Below are 12,614 nucleotides of genomic sequence, written 5' to 3'. Positions count from 1 at the left end.
ACATCCCTGAACACTTCGGGCAATTTAGCCTGGCCAATCAACATAAACTGCACACCTTTGGACTGTGAGAGAAAACCGGAGCACCCGAAAGAAACCCACGCAGACACAGGGAGAATGTGCAAACTCCACACAGACAGTCGCCCGAGGGTGGGATCAAACCCAGGTCCCTGGCGCTATGAGGTAGCAGTTGCTAACCACAGAGCCACCAGGACACCCTTCTGATCTAACTCTTTCTTGAAAACTTTCGATATGCTGGCTGTACCCACTTTCTGTGGTAAAGAATTCCGTAGGCTCCCTACTCTCTGGGTTCAGAATTTTCTCCTCCACTCAGTCCTAAATGGCCTATCCCATATTCCTAGACTGCGACCCTGGTTCTGGGCACTCCAGCCTTACATTCCTGCATTTACCCTGTCAAGTGCTGTTAGAATTTTATAGGTTTTTACGTGATACCCCCTTATTCTTCTAAACTCCAGTGAATATAGTCCTCACCAATCCAGTCTCTCTTCATCCCTCAGCCCATCCTTCCCAAGAATCAGTCTGGTAGAATGATTTTTCACTTTGTCCATAGCCAGAGCATCCTTCCTGGACATTACTGCACACAATACTCCAGGTGTGACCTTACCAAGACCCTGTACAATTGCAGCGATCCAACCTGCTCCTGTATTGAGCTTTCTTGTAATGAGGACAAACATACCATTTGCCTTCCTCATTCCCTGCTGCATCTGCATGCCTACTCTCAATGACTGGCATACAAGAGCACCCAGGTCTCATTGCAATGGGCAGTGGGGGTAGATTCAGGTTGCTATCCAAGGTAATGGTGCCATATGATCCATCCCCTTTACGCCCAGTCCCAGGGCACTTAAGTAAATGACCAGCTAGTGACTCAGGAATTTAGGAGATTCACCATATCCTATTGAGGCAGACAAAGCACATGCTTTATGTGTATTTCCATCGTTAGGTTTTCCTGGAACTAGATCATCAGAGACTGTAGCTTGAGGGCCATTGTGTGTATCAACCAGGAGACTCTCATTCTTACCCCTGCCATGGTAGGCATATTGGAAGGATTTGATAATCAGGTTGTAAACTGCAAGCTCACCTACAGTGTCACTCAACCATGTACTGATTTTCACTCCTGGCTGTTGAACATGAACAGAAATGCAGACAGACCACTTTGCAATAGCTCTTATTGAGCTACCTCCACGAGGCGCTAGAGGCACTACTCCAGAGCTGGATTCTCCTTAAATTTATCATCAGGCACAATGTATCTAGCAGCAGCATATGTTTCACACTTCACTCCACCCTCTGGAAACTTCTGTTCACCCAAAGATCATCTGCCCATATTCGTTAAACTCTATTAGCCTCAGTGCTTACTCTCTCCTGGTCCACAAAATGCTTCAGTTTTAAATTCCTCCTCCTTGTGTCCAAATCCTACATGGCTTCAGTACACTTTTTAATTCCGTAACCTCTTATTGTCCTAGAACTCTTCAAAGTTACTGTGTTCAATCAACTCTAACCTTTTTGTATCTAACTGCAACTGTATACAATATATATCAATGACTTGGAGGAAGGAAGTGAATAAACCGCAGCCAAATTTGCAGACATCACAAAACTAGGTGAAAAGGCTGGGAGCAAGAAAGATAAAAACAGTTTACCAAGTGATATTGATAGTTTAAGTAAGTGGGCAGAATATTGGGAAATGGAGTATAATGTAGGAAAAAATGAAATTGTTCATTATAGGAGGAAGATCATAGATCAGTACAGCACAAGAATAGGCCCTTCAACCCACCATGTCTGCACTGTCTATGATGCCATTCTAAGCTGATCCCATTTACTTGCACTTGTTCTATATCTCTATATTCCCTGCCTGTTCATGTGTCTATCTAAATGCCTCTTAAACACTGTTATCGTTTCTGCTTCTACCACACCCCCGAGCAGTGCCAGGATTCTACCCCAGGCGTCTACCACCCTCTGTGTAAAAAACTTGCCTTGCACATCTCCTTTGAACTCTCCCCCTCCACCACCCTTACCATAAACCTATGCCTCCTAGTATTTGACATTTCTACTCTGGGAAAGAGATTCAAACTATCCACCCTATCCTTGCCTCTCATAACGTTATATACTTCTATCATGTCACCCCTCAGCCTCTGACTCTTGAGTGAAAACAACCCAAGTTTGTCCAACCTCTCCTTCTAACTAATATATTTGAATCCAGGCAACATCCTGCTAAATCTCTTTTACACCCTCTCCAAAGCCTCCACACCCTATAGTGTGGTGACCAGAACTGCATTCTCCAAATGTGGTAGAAATAAAGTTTTGAAAACAAAGTTGCTGGAAAAGTTCAACAGGTCTGGTAGCATCTGTGAAGGAAAAACTCAGAGTTAACGTTTCAAGTCTGGTGACCCTTCCTCAAAACACCAGACTTGAAATGTTAAGAGTCTAGGCCCGAAACGTCAGCTTTTGTGCTCCTGAGATGCTGCTTGGCCTGCTGTGTTCATCCAGCCTCACATTTTATTATCTTGGATTCTCCAGCATCTGCAGTTCCCATTATCATTGAAATGTTAACTCTGTTTTTTCCTTCACGGATGCTGCCAGGTCTGCTGAGTTTTTCTAGCAACTTCATTTTTATTCCTGATTCACAGCACCCGCATTTCTTCTGGGTTTTTTTTAGAAATAAAGTTTTATACAGCTGCAATGTGATTTGCTAACTTTTGTGCTCAATGCCCTGATTGATGAAGGCACACATGTTGTATGCCTTCTTTTCCACCTTATCTACCTATCACTTTCAGGGAGCTATGGATTTGCACCTAAGTGCCTCTGCATATCAATGCTCCTAAGGGTCCTGTCATTTATTGTTTACTTTTGTCTTGCACTTGACATCCCAAAATGCATCACCTCATGCTTGTCTGGCATTCTCCACTCAACTTTCCAGCTGATCTATATCCCGCTGTATCCTTTGATAGCTTTCCTCACTATCCATAGCTTCACCAATTTTTGTATCATCTGCAAAGTTACTAATCAGACCACCTACGTTTTCATCCAAATCATTTATATATATTACAAGCAACAGATTGCCAGCACAATTTCTTGTGGAACACCACTGGTCACAGACCTCCAGACAGAAAAAAAAACACTCCTCCACAGCTACCCCATGTCTTCCATGACCAAGCCAATTTTGTTTCCAACTTACCAACTCACTGTGGATCCCATGAAACATAATCTTCTGGGCCAGCCTACCATGAAGGACCTTGTCAGATGCCTTAGTAAAGTCCATGTAGATTACATTCACTGCCCTACCCTCATTAATCATCTTCATCACTTCCCCAAAAAACTCATTCAAATTTGTGGGACAAGACCTCCCCCACACAAAATTATGTTCACTAAACCTAAGAAGTTCATTCTTTTCGCAAGTACAAGCATGGTAAATTTTCCACTAAGAATCTTCTCCAATAATTTCCTTACCACTGATGTAAACTTCACTGGTCTGTAATTTCCTGGATTGTCATTGTTGCCCTTCTTAAACAAAGAAAAAACATTAGCTACTCTCCAGTCTTCTGGGACCTTACCTGTGGCAGAAGAGGACAAAATGCTATCTGTCGAGGCCCCAATGATCTCTTTCCTTGCCTTTCTCAGTATCCCAACAAGCCTTATCAACCTTAGTGTTTTTCATAATGCCAACACCTTCTCCTTATTAATATTAACATGCCCTAGAACATCAACATATCCCTCCCTAATCCTCCCATCATCCATGTCTTTCTCCTTGGTGAATGCTGATGAGAAGTACTCATTAAATATCTCACCCACTTTCTTTGGCTCCACGCACAAATTCCCTCCCATGCCTAGAGAAGACCTAGCCTTTCCCTGGTGTTGCCCTCTTACTTCTAATATACCTATAAAGGGTCCTGGGTTTCTTCTTAATCCTGTTTGCCAAAGATATCAAACCAGAACAGTACTATTCAAATGGAGAAAATCTGCAGAAAGTTGCAACACAAAAGGGACTTTGGGGAACTTGTGCATGAAACACAGAAAGCTAGCACACAGGGGCATCTGATAGTCAGAAAGGCTAATGGAATGGCAGCTCATATTCATGATGGGTTTAGAGTATAGCAGAAAGGAAGCCTTACTGCAACTGTGGAAGTTACCAGTGAGGCCACATTTTATGTACCATAGTATTTTGGGCCGTGTATTTCAGGAAATATATCATTGGAAGCAGCTCAGAGAAAGCTGGCTAGGATGATTCCTGGTAGGGGTGGATTGTCTTCTGAGCAAAAGCTAAACAGGTTGGGATTCTACTCATTAGAACTTTTCCAGCAACTTTGTTTTTGTTCCTGATTTACAGCATCCACAGTTCTTTTGGTTGTTATTTAAGGGTTGGACAGGGTAAATGCTGAGACAACGAGTTTTGAGAAGATTTGTAGCTCAGGTTGAGGTTCTGGATGTGAAGAAGAAGAAAATCTGTGCAGAAGAAAATCACCTATACAGCGTATTCAAAAAGAACGGGTACCCAATGAACACAGCCCGCCGATTTCTCAGCAATAAACCCAAATAAACAGACAAAACGTGCCCAGAAACCATAACCACTCTCCCCTACATCAAAGACATTTCGGAAATGACTGCCAGACTACTCAGACCTCTTGGCATCATGGTTGCCCACAAACCCACCAACACACTAAAACAGCAGCTAATGAACTTAAAAGACCCTATACAGACAACAAGCAAAACGAACGTCATTTACAAAATACCTTGCAAGAACTGTGACAAACACTACATTGGACAAACAGGCAGAAAGCCAGCCACCATGATACATGAACATCAACTAGCCACAAAAAGGCATGCCCCACTATCACTAGTATCCTTACATACAGATGAGGAAGGACACCACTTTGGGACAATACATGCATCCTAGGGCAAGCCAAACAGAGACACGCACGAGAATTCCTAGAAGCATGGCATTCCAACCGGAATTCCATCAACAAACACATTGATTTGGAGCCCATCTACCATCCTTTGAGAAAAAGAACAGGAAATGACATCACCAATGCAGGAAATGACATCACCAACCCAAGGAAACCTAAACAGATAAATAGAAAGCGGGACATAACACCAGCGCTTCACCGGAGGCTCACTGATGATGTTGCCTAGAATGGTGACGAAACGTCTTAAAACGAACCTTCCAGTTCAGCGAGCAAACTCACAGCTGAGACAACGTTTCCCATCATAGGAGAATCTAAGTCCAGAGGGCTTAGTCTCAGAATAAAGGGGTGCCAATTTAAGACTGAGCTGAGGAGGAATTTCTTCTCTCAGAAGGCTGTGAATTTTTAGAACTTCTTGCCACAGAGAGCTGTGGGGGCAGGGTCCTTTGTGTGTACATAAGGCTGAAATATTTAGATTTTTGATCAGTTGGGGAATTGAGGGTTATGGGGAAAGGGCAGGAAATTGGAGATGTGGAATGTCAGATCATCCTAATGAGTGGTGGAGTGGGCTTGAGGGCCTGAATGGTCTATGCTTCTTCCTATTTCTTAAATCACCTTATAGTCAACTACCTTTGCTTTGGCACCAGCGCCTTCTGTTGGTCAGACTATTAAACTCTGCAATTCTGCCCCAATGCCTTTCCTCCATTCAGACGCTTCTCAAAAGTTGCCCTTTGACTTGGTGCATGATCATAGCTCATTCTTTGGTTTTTGGTGTCAGGTTTTAACCTTATTCCTGTACGTGTGCCCATTCGAATCCTTCAATGTCTTAAAAATGCTTTTTCTTACCTGTATTTTAATAATGGCAAGTTTTTACCTTTGATTGTTAAGGAAGAAAGTATGATTTTATTTCAAAGAAATGACTCCTGAACGTTTGAACTAAGAATGACCTCGCATTCCAACAGCACTAACAATCATCTTCTTAATGAGGTCACATTATTACACTCTTGGCAATGCTTTCTGAATCCTGAGTTCCAAGGCGCTGTAAACACTGATAAATTGTGGAAGAACGAAAGTTTGTTTTACAAAACAAGAGCATCTTTTTACTTGGTGATTCTGTAGACAGAGGTAATTAGCAGCTGCTGGATGGTACAGAATCAAAGGCATACTGGTAATTAAGTGTTTCACTTAATGTAGCAATTATATTTGCTGATGGCATGTTACCGTTCACTCAGGGGGTTCTGGTTGCTGTGACAATGTGCACTTTTTCATGGTGGCTGCACAGATAACGGAGCTATGGTTTATGATGATAGAGGCTCCAATTTCCATTGTGTCACCTATCTGACCAGGAATCTCTCCCGGACTTAATGCCTGCACTGATGTGTGTTGAGAGTCAAAATTTGTTTGGCTGCATTATGAATCCAACTTCCAGGTGCTGGAGTGAAACTTGAACCTAGAGTGTCTAAGCTCAGAGACATTGGCTGCTGTGACACAAAGCATTGCAATTATATAATGCAAGAGCAAATTATTGATAACAAAGAAATTACTTACAAACCCAGTTAATGAGCGGAAGTTATTGTAAATGTCTAAATTCAGTTACATTGTCATGGAATCTAACTGGATTCAGACTTTTACAATAACTTTGCTTATTCTTCTCATGTGAAGATGTTAGATGGCGTTTACCTCCTCCCGCCTACTACATCTCACCTGATCAGCATTGCCTTCTGAGGAATTTTGCACGCTTGCCTTCACTGCTCAGACTTTGAGTATAGGAGTTGGGATGCTGTGTTGAGGTCATATAGGATGTTGGCGAGGCTTCTTCTGGAGTCCCGTGCGCAGTTCTAGTCACTCAGTTAAAGGAAAGAAAGTATTAAGCTGGAGAGGGTTCAGAAAAGATTTACCAGGATGTTGCCAGGAATGAGGGGTTGAGTGATAAGGTCAGGCTGGACAGGTTGAGGTTTTTTCACTGGAGAGTAGAGGTTTATAAAATAATGAGGGGTAGAGAAAAGGTGAATGGCAATTGTCTTTTCCCTAAGGTGAGGGATTTCAAGACTAGGGGGCAGATTTTTAAAGTGAGAGGAGAAAGATTTAAAAAAAACATACCAGACAATTTTTTTACGTAGAGTGGTTTATGTATGGAATGAACTTCCAGAGAAAGAGGTAGATCTGGGTACAGTTTCAATGTTTAATGGACATTGAGATAAATATGAATAAGAAACGTTTGGAGGGATATGGCCAAGCGCAGGTAGGTAGGACTAGGTTAGTTTGGGAATATGGTTGGCAAGGACTGGTTGGACTGAAGGGTCTGTTTCTATGTTATATGACTCTATGACTCCATGTATTGGCTCAGGATTTCAGATTCCTGAAATTGATGGTAGTTACTTCAACTTTTGATGCAGTCATACTTTCCTGAATTGTTTGGATTTTCACATATTTGAGCTGAGAGAAATGTTTAAATGTGAAAAGTCAGTAACTAACGTGTATAAACATACGAAATAGGAGCAGTCGCAAACCATCTGGTCCCTTGAGACTGCTCGGCTATTCAATAGGAATATGGCTGAAGTTTTTGTGCTTCAAATTGCACACTCACCTCTCCGATGCTGATAACTCCTGATTTGCAGCAGAGAAAGGGTCCATCCACCTCTGTCTTAAACATAATGAATGACCTGTCTCCACCAACTTCTGAGGCAGAGAATTCCAAAGTCATCTTCTGCAAGAACAATATCTCCTTATTTCTGCCCTAAAGCCCTTAATTTAAAGTGGAGGGACCCAGAAGAGGAACTATTCTTTCCATACCCATCTTGTCAAGGCCAAGCAGAATCATATGAACTTCAATCAAGTTCAACATGAATATATAAACGTTTCATTAGAAATAACTCTGTTTAGTCAACAGGCCAAAGAGCAGCACGGTGGCTCACTGGTTAGCACTGCAGCCTCACAGCACCAGGGACCCGGGTTCAATTCCAGCCTCGGACAACTGTCTGTGTGGAGTTTGTACATTCTCTCTTTGTCTGTGTGGGTTTGCTCTGGTTTCCTCCCACAGTTCAAAGATGTGCAGGTTAGATGAATTGGCCGTGCTTAATTGCCTGTAGTGTTCAGGGATGTGTAGATTAGGTGGGTTATCAGTTTGGGTGGATGGTATGAGGGTCAGTGCGGGCTTGTTTCCACACTGAAGGGATTGTATGATTGCAAATGCTACCTTTTATCTCCTATGTTGACGTAATTATATCACATGCGTACTACGTTTGAGGACTGGACCGAACATCTAGTCATAAATAAAAATGTTCTCCGGAACATTAAAATTCTTGTCCTCCTGGTGAAACCTTTCCTTGTCATTTTTTCTCTCTCTTTCCTCTGGCTTTCCAAACTCTGTATTTCTCTAACTCTTTGTGGTTGGAATATATAAGAATAGGAAATGATCTTATTGATGCAAACAGGATTCTTCGGGGCAAAAACAGAAGTTGCTGGAAAAGCTCAGCAGTTCTGGCAGCATCTGTGGAGAGAAATCAGAGTTAATGTTTCAGATCTGGTGACCCTTTGTCAGTGGATGTGAGTTTGCTCGCTGAGCTGGAAGGTTCGTTTTCAGACGTTTCGTCACCATTCTAGGTAACATCATCAGTAAGCCTCCGACAAAGCGCTGGTGTTATGTCCCGCTTTCTATTTATCTGTTTAGGTTTCCTTGGGTTGGTGATGTCATTTCCTGTTCTTTTTCTCAGAGGATGGTAGATGGGCTCCAAATCAATGTGTTTGTTGATGGAGTTCCAGTTGGAATGCCATGCTTCTAGGAATTCTCATGCGTGTCTCTGTTTGGCTTGCCCTAGGATGGATGTGTTGTCCCAATCAAAGTGGTGTCCTTCCTCATCTGTATGTAAGGATACTAGTGATAGTGGGTCATGTCGTTTTGTGGCTGGTTGATGTTCATGTATCCTGGTGGCTAGCTTTCTGCCTGTTTGTCCAATGTAATGTTTGTCACAGTTCTTGCAATGTATTTTGTAAATGACGTTCGTTTTGCTTGTTGTCTGTATAGGGTCTTTTAAGTTCATTAGCTGCTGTTTTAGTGTGTTGTTGAGCTACAAATCTTCTCAAAACTCACCCTTTGTCAGTATCCACAGTTCTTTTGGTTTTCATTTCAGATTTGTGGGGATTTGACACGGTAGTTAGGGAGAGCTGTTTTCCCTTGTGAGAGACTCTGGGGCCAGGAGACATACTCTCAGAATAAGGAGTCACACACTTAAGACAGGAATGAGGAGAAATCTCTCTCAGAGGATAAGGAATCTGTGGATTTTTTTTAAAACCACAGAGGGCTGTTGAAGTTCCGTCTTTCAAGGCTGAAACAGACAGATTTTCAATCAGTATGGGAATCAAGGGTTATGGGAAAAAAGCAGGAAAGTGAAGCTGAGAATTATCAGAGTGGCCTCATTAATTGTTAGAGCACCCTCGATGGGCTGAATGGTCTATCTCAGCTCCTTATGGTCACAGTGTCTTGCACTTCTGTCTCCTTCTGTCTCACTGTGGGAATTCCTTACACAAAACTCAGCTCTTTGACCACATGTTTACTCATCCTTTACAAAGTTTCCTTCTTTAGCTCGGCACTTGGCTTTTCTCTGCCTCTTTGACCTTCAGGATAACCTCAGCTAGCGTGGGAACTGAATGCATGCTGTTGGTATCCCTGTGTATTGCAAAGAGGTTTTTGAATGCGATAATGATTTAAAGATCTTTTTCCCTGGAATTGTGCTGTGCAATATCTATTAGAAACACATCAATGCATATGTGAAATTTCATTGGCATTTAAACAAATATCCTCAAAACTTTCACCATCATTAGTAACATCTTGGGACATAAATTCTAGACCCTGGAATTGAAATTTCACGAGCAACAAAACTAATTTATTTGTAGATTTATATCAGAGGTTTACACAGTGGGACACTTACAGATTCTATCTCTGACCCTCCCCCCCCTTATAAAGTGAAGATTAATGAAAATAGGTCATGTTTAGTTTTAATACAGAAGGATGCAGCCAGGGGTAAGTCAGTGCTTATTTCTCGCTTTTCTATAATCTATTTAAGAATTTATTCGATAAAAGATAAAGAGCTTAACTCATCAAATGGCTTCACTGATCAAAGTGGTAAATATTGAGATGCCTTCATAATTGCTTAAATTTAACTCAGTAATGAAATGGGTTGTATTTTCCTATTTTGTTTAAATCAAATCCCCATTTTTATTCTGGCCAATAAGAGTTTTAATCCCTTCATTATTTAGGTCATCTCACGTTATTTTCTTTTATGGGTTTCCTTCTTCCCTGTTTTCTCCATCCTTTCCTGAAGCCTGTGATTTCCATATCGCCCCAGTGTGTCTCACAAACACATGGCAGGGTTGTGAGAGGCTCTTCAGTCAAGACAGAGAACAATGTCACAGCGAACAATCCTATTTTTGTCCAAAAAGAAAAGATTTGCATTTGTGTAGTGGTTTCGTAGCCACTGGATGTCACTTTGCAGCCAACGAAGCACTTTTGTATTGTAGGCACCATTGCACTGTGGCAGCCAATTTGCACTGAGCACACAAACGTCAATGCGATATGCACCTGAAATCTACGAGAGTCGAACAAGGGCAACAGTGAGAGCATCCAGCTCTTCTTCAATGTCTTGTAATTGTCATTCACTAACAGGACAGATGGGGCTTCAGTTTAAAGTCTTATCAAAAAGACATCATTCTTTCTGTACCACTGGAGGGTCAGCCTTGGTTTTGTGTCCAGGCCCTCTCGTGCAACTTTAAAATCTGGGATTCTGAGGTAAAAACACCACCAGCTGAGTCACAACTGAATCTTGTAGAGTCTCCTGTGTGACTCAGTTCCAACATGATACCTTGGTAAATGTCAACACAAATGATACAACCTGATAAATTCCCTAATGTTACAGCTCTCTGCAATTCAATAAAATCCACATCTCCGACCCTAATGTTCATTCCAAAGTCCTTTAAATGTGCTGTTACTGCTCAAATCTTTGAATTCGATCTCTCAACTAATCAAATCAGCTTGCTTACCTTTCTCCTGGACCGAATAAAATCAGGTTTTAGAAAGGAACCAATTTGACCAGACTTTTTTGAATGGATGAAAACAAAAGTTCATTAACTAATAAACATGCAAAGAAGCAATAATGCCACACAGATTACACACAGTTTAGGAATGAGAGGCCAGTCCAGAAAAAAAACTTTAAAACCATGTGGATCGGTCTCGGAGTTCAACAAAGAGTAGACAACAGGATGTTGTGGCTATTTCATTAGGTAAAGCTATAATGGTGATCCTGGTGGGTGAACTGGAAAAGCTTGTTTTTCCTTGGATTATGATTTCACCTGCTTTTTGATTCCTGGCAAAATGATAGAATCTCCTTTTCTTTTTACCACAGGGATAGCTATGTTTGTCAGCTGTGACCCGCACAGCAAACACACTCACCTACTAGTGCACCCAGACCAGGAGTGAGCTTGGCTTTCAATCCCCTATTCTTTAGTATCCTCAAAAGGGGAACACACAAATGTCTCTCACACAAACACATTGACAATGTGAGATAATTCACAAAAGGTTACAGTTCAGTTTGCATGGCATTTTCCCATTTGAAGTTCTTCTCTTTGAAGCTATTGACACCTGTCTAGTGTGACATTCTGTGCTCATGGGTGGGGTAATGTACATAAGCCTTTCAGACAGTCACTCAAGAAGGGTCTAGGCCCAAAACACCAGCTTTCCTGTTCCCCTGATGCTGCTTGGCCTGCTATGTTCATCCAGCTCCACATTGTGTTATCTCAGTCACTCAATTACTTTGCTTATATTGTACACTCTCAGGCAAAGATAGGCATTATAATGGAAGGTACAGTATGTTCATAAGGGTTATCAAAAATCACAGAATTGTTATGGCACAGAGGGAGGCCCATTGGCACTAGGTAATAGAGCTGGCGTAGGTACAATTTCCTACTTTATCCCCGTATCCCTGCTCATTGTCTCCAAATAACCATCTAATGCCCCTCTTCAGTGTTTCATTGAACCTGCCTACACTACAATTCCTGGCAGTACATTCCAGACCATCCCTTAACGACTCACTGTGTGAAAAAACATTTTCTCATGTCACCCTTGCTTCTTTTGCTCATCAGTTTAAATCCATGCCCTCTTGTTCATTTTTCTTTTATGAATGGAAACAGCTTCTGCCCATCTATACTATCCAGCCCGCTCATGAGTTTGAAGACCACTTTCAGATCTTCTCTCGGTCTTTTCTCGTCAAGAGGAACAGTCCCAACTTCTTCAAACTATCCTCATAATGGAGTTTTTCATTCCTAGAATCATTTTTGTAAGCCACTTCTGCATTCTGTCCTATACATTTACATCTTTCCAATAATGTGGCACTCACAATTATACACAGTACTTCAGCTGAGGTTAACAAGTGTCTCACACAAATTCAACATCACTCCCTTGTCATTGTACTCTATGCCTCTATTAATAAAGCTGAGAACACTATGCTTTATTATTGACTATCCCCATTCCTGCTCAATGATCTGTACATGTGTACACCCATGTCCCTTTGCTCCTGCACTCACTTTAGAGCTGTACCCACTATTTTATGTTGCCTTTCAATGTTCTTCTGACCAAAGTGCATCACCTCACACTTCTCTGCTTTAAACCTCATCTGCTACCTATCCACCACCCAGTCATTGTCCTTTTGGAGT

This window comes from Stegostoma tigrinum, chromosome 33 (genome assembly GCF_030684315.1).
Source record: "Stegostoma tigrinum isolate sSteTig4 chromosome 33, sSteTig4.hap1, whole genome shotgun sequence".
NCBI lineage: Eukaryota > Metazoa > Chordata > Chondrichthyes > Orectolobiformes > Stegostomatidae > Stegostoma > Stegostoma tigrinum.
Note: the sequence above shows the minus strand (reverse complement) of the source record.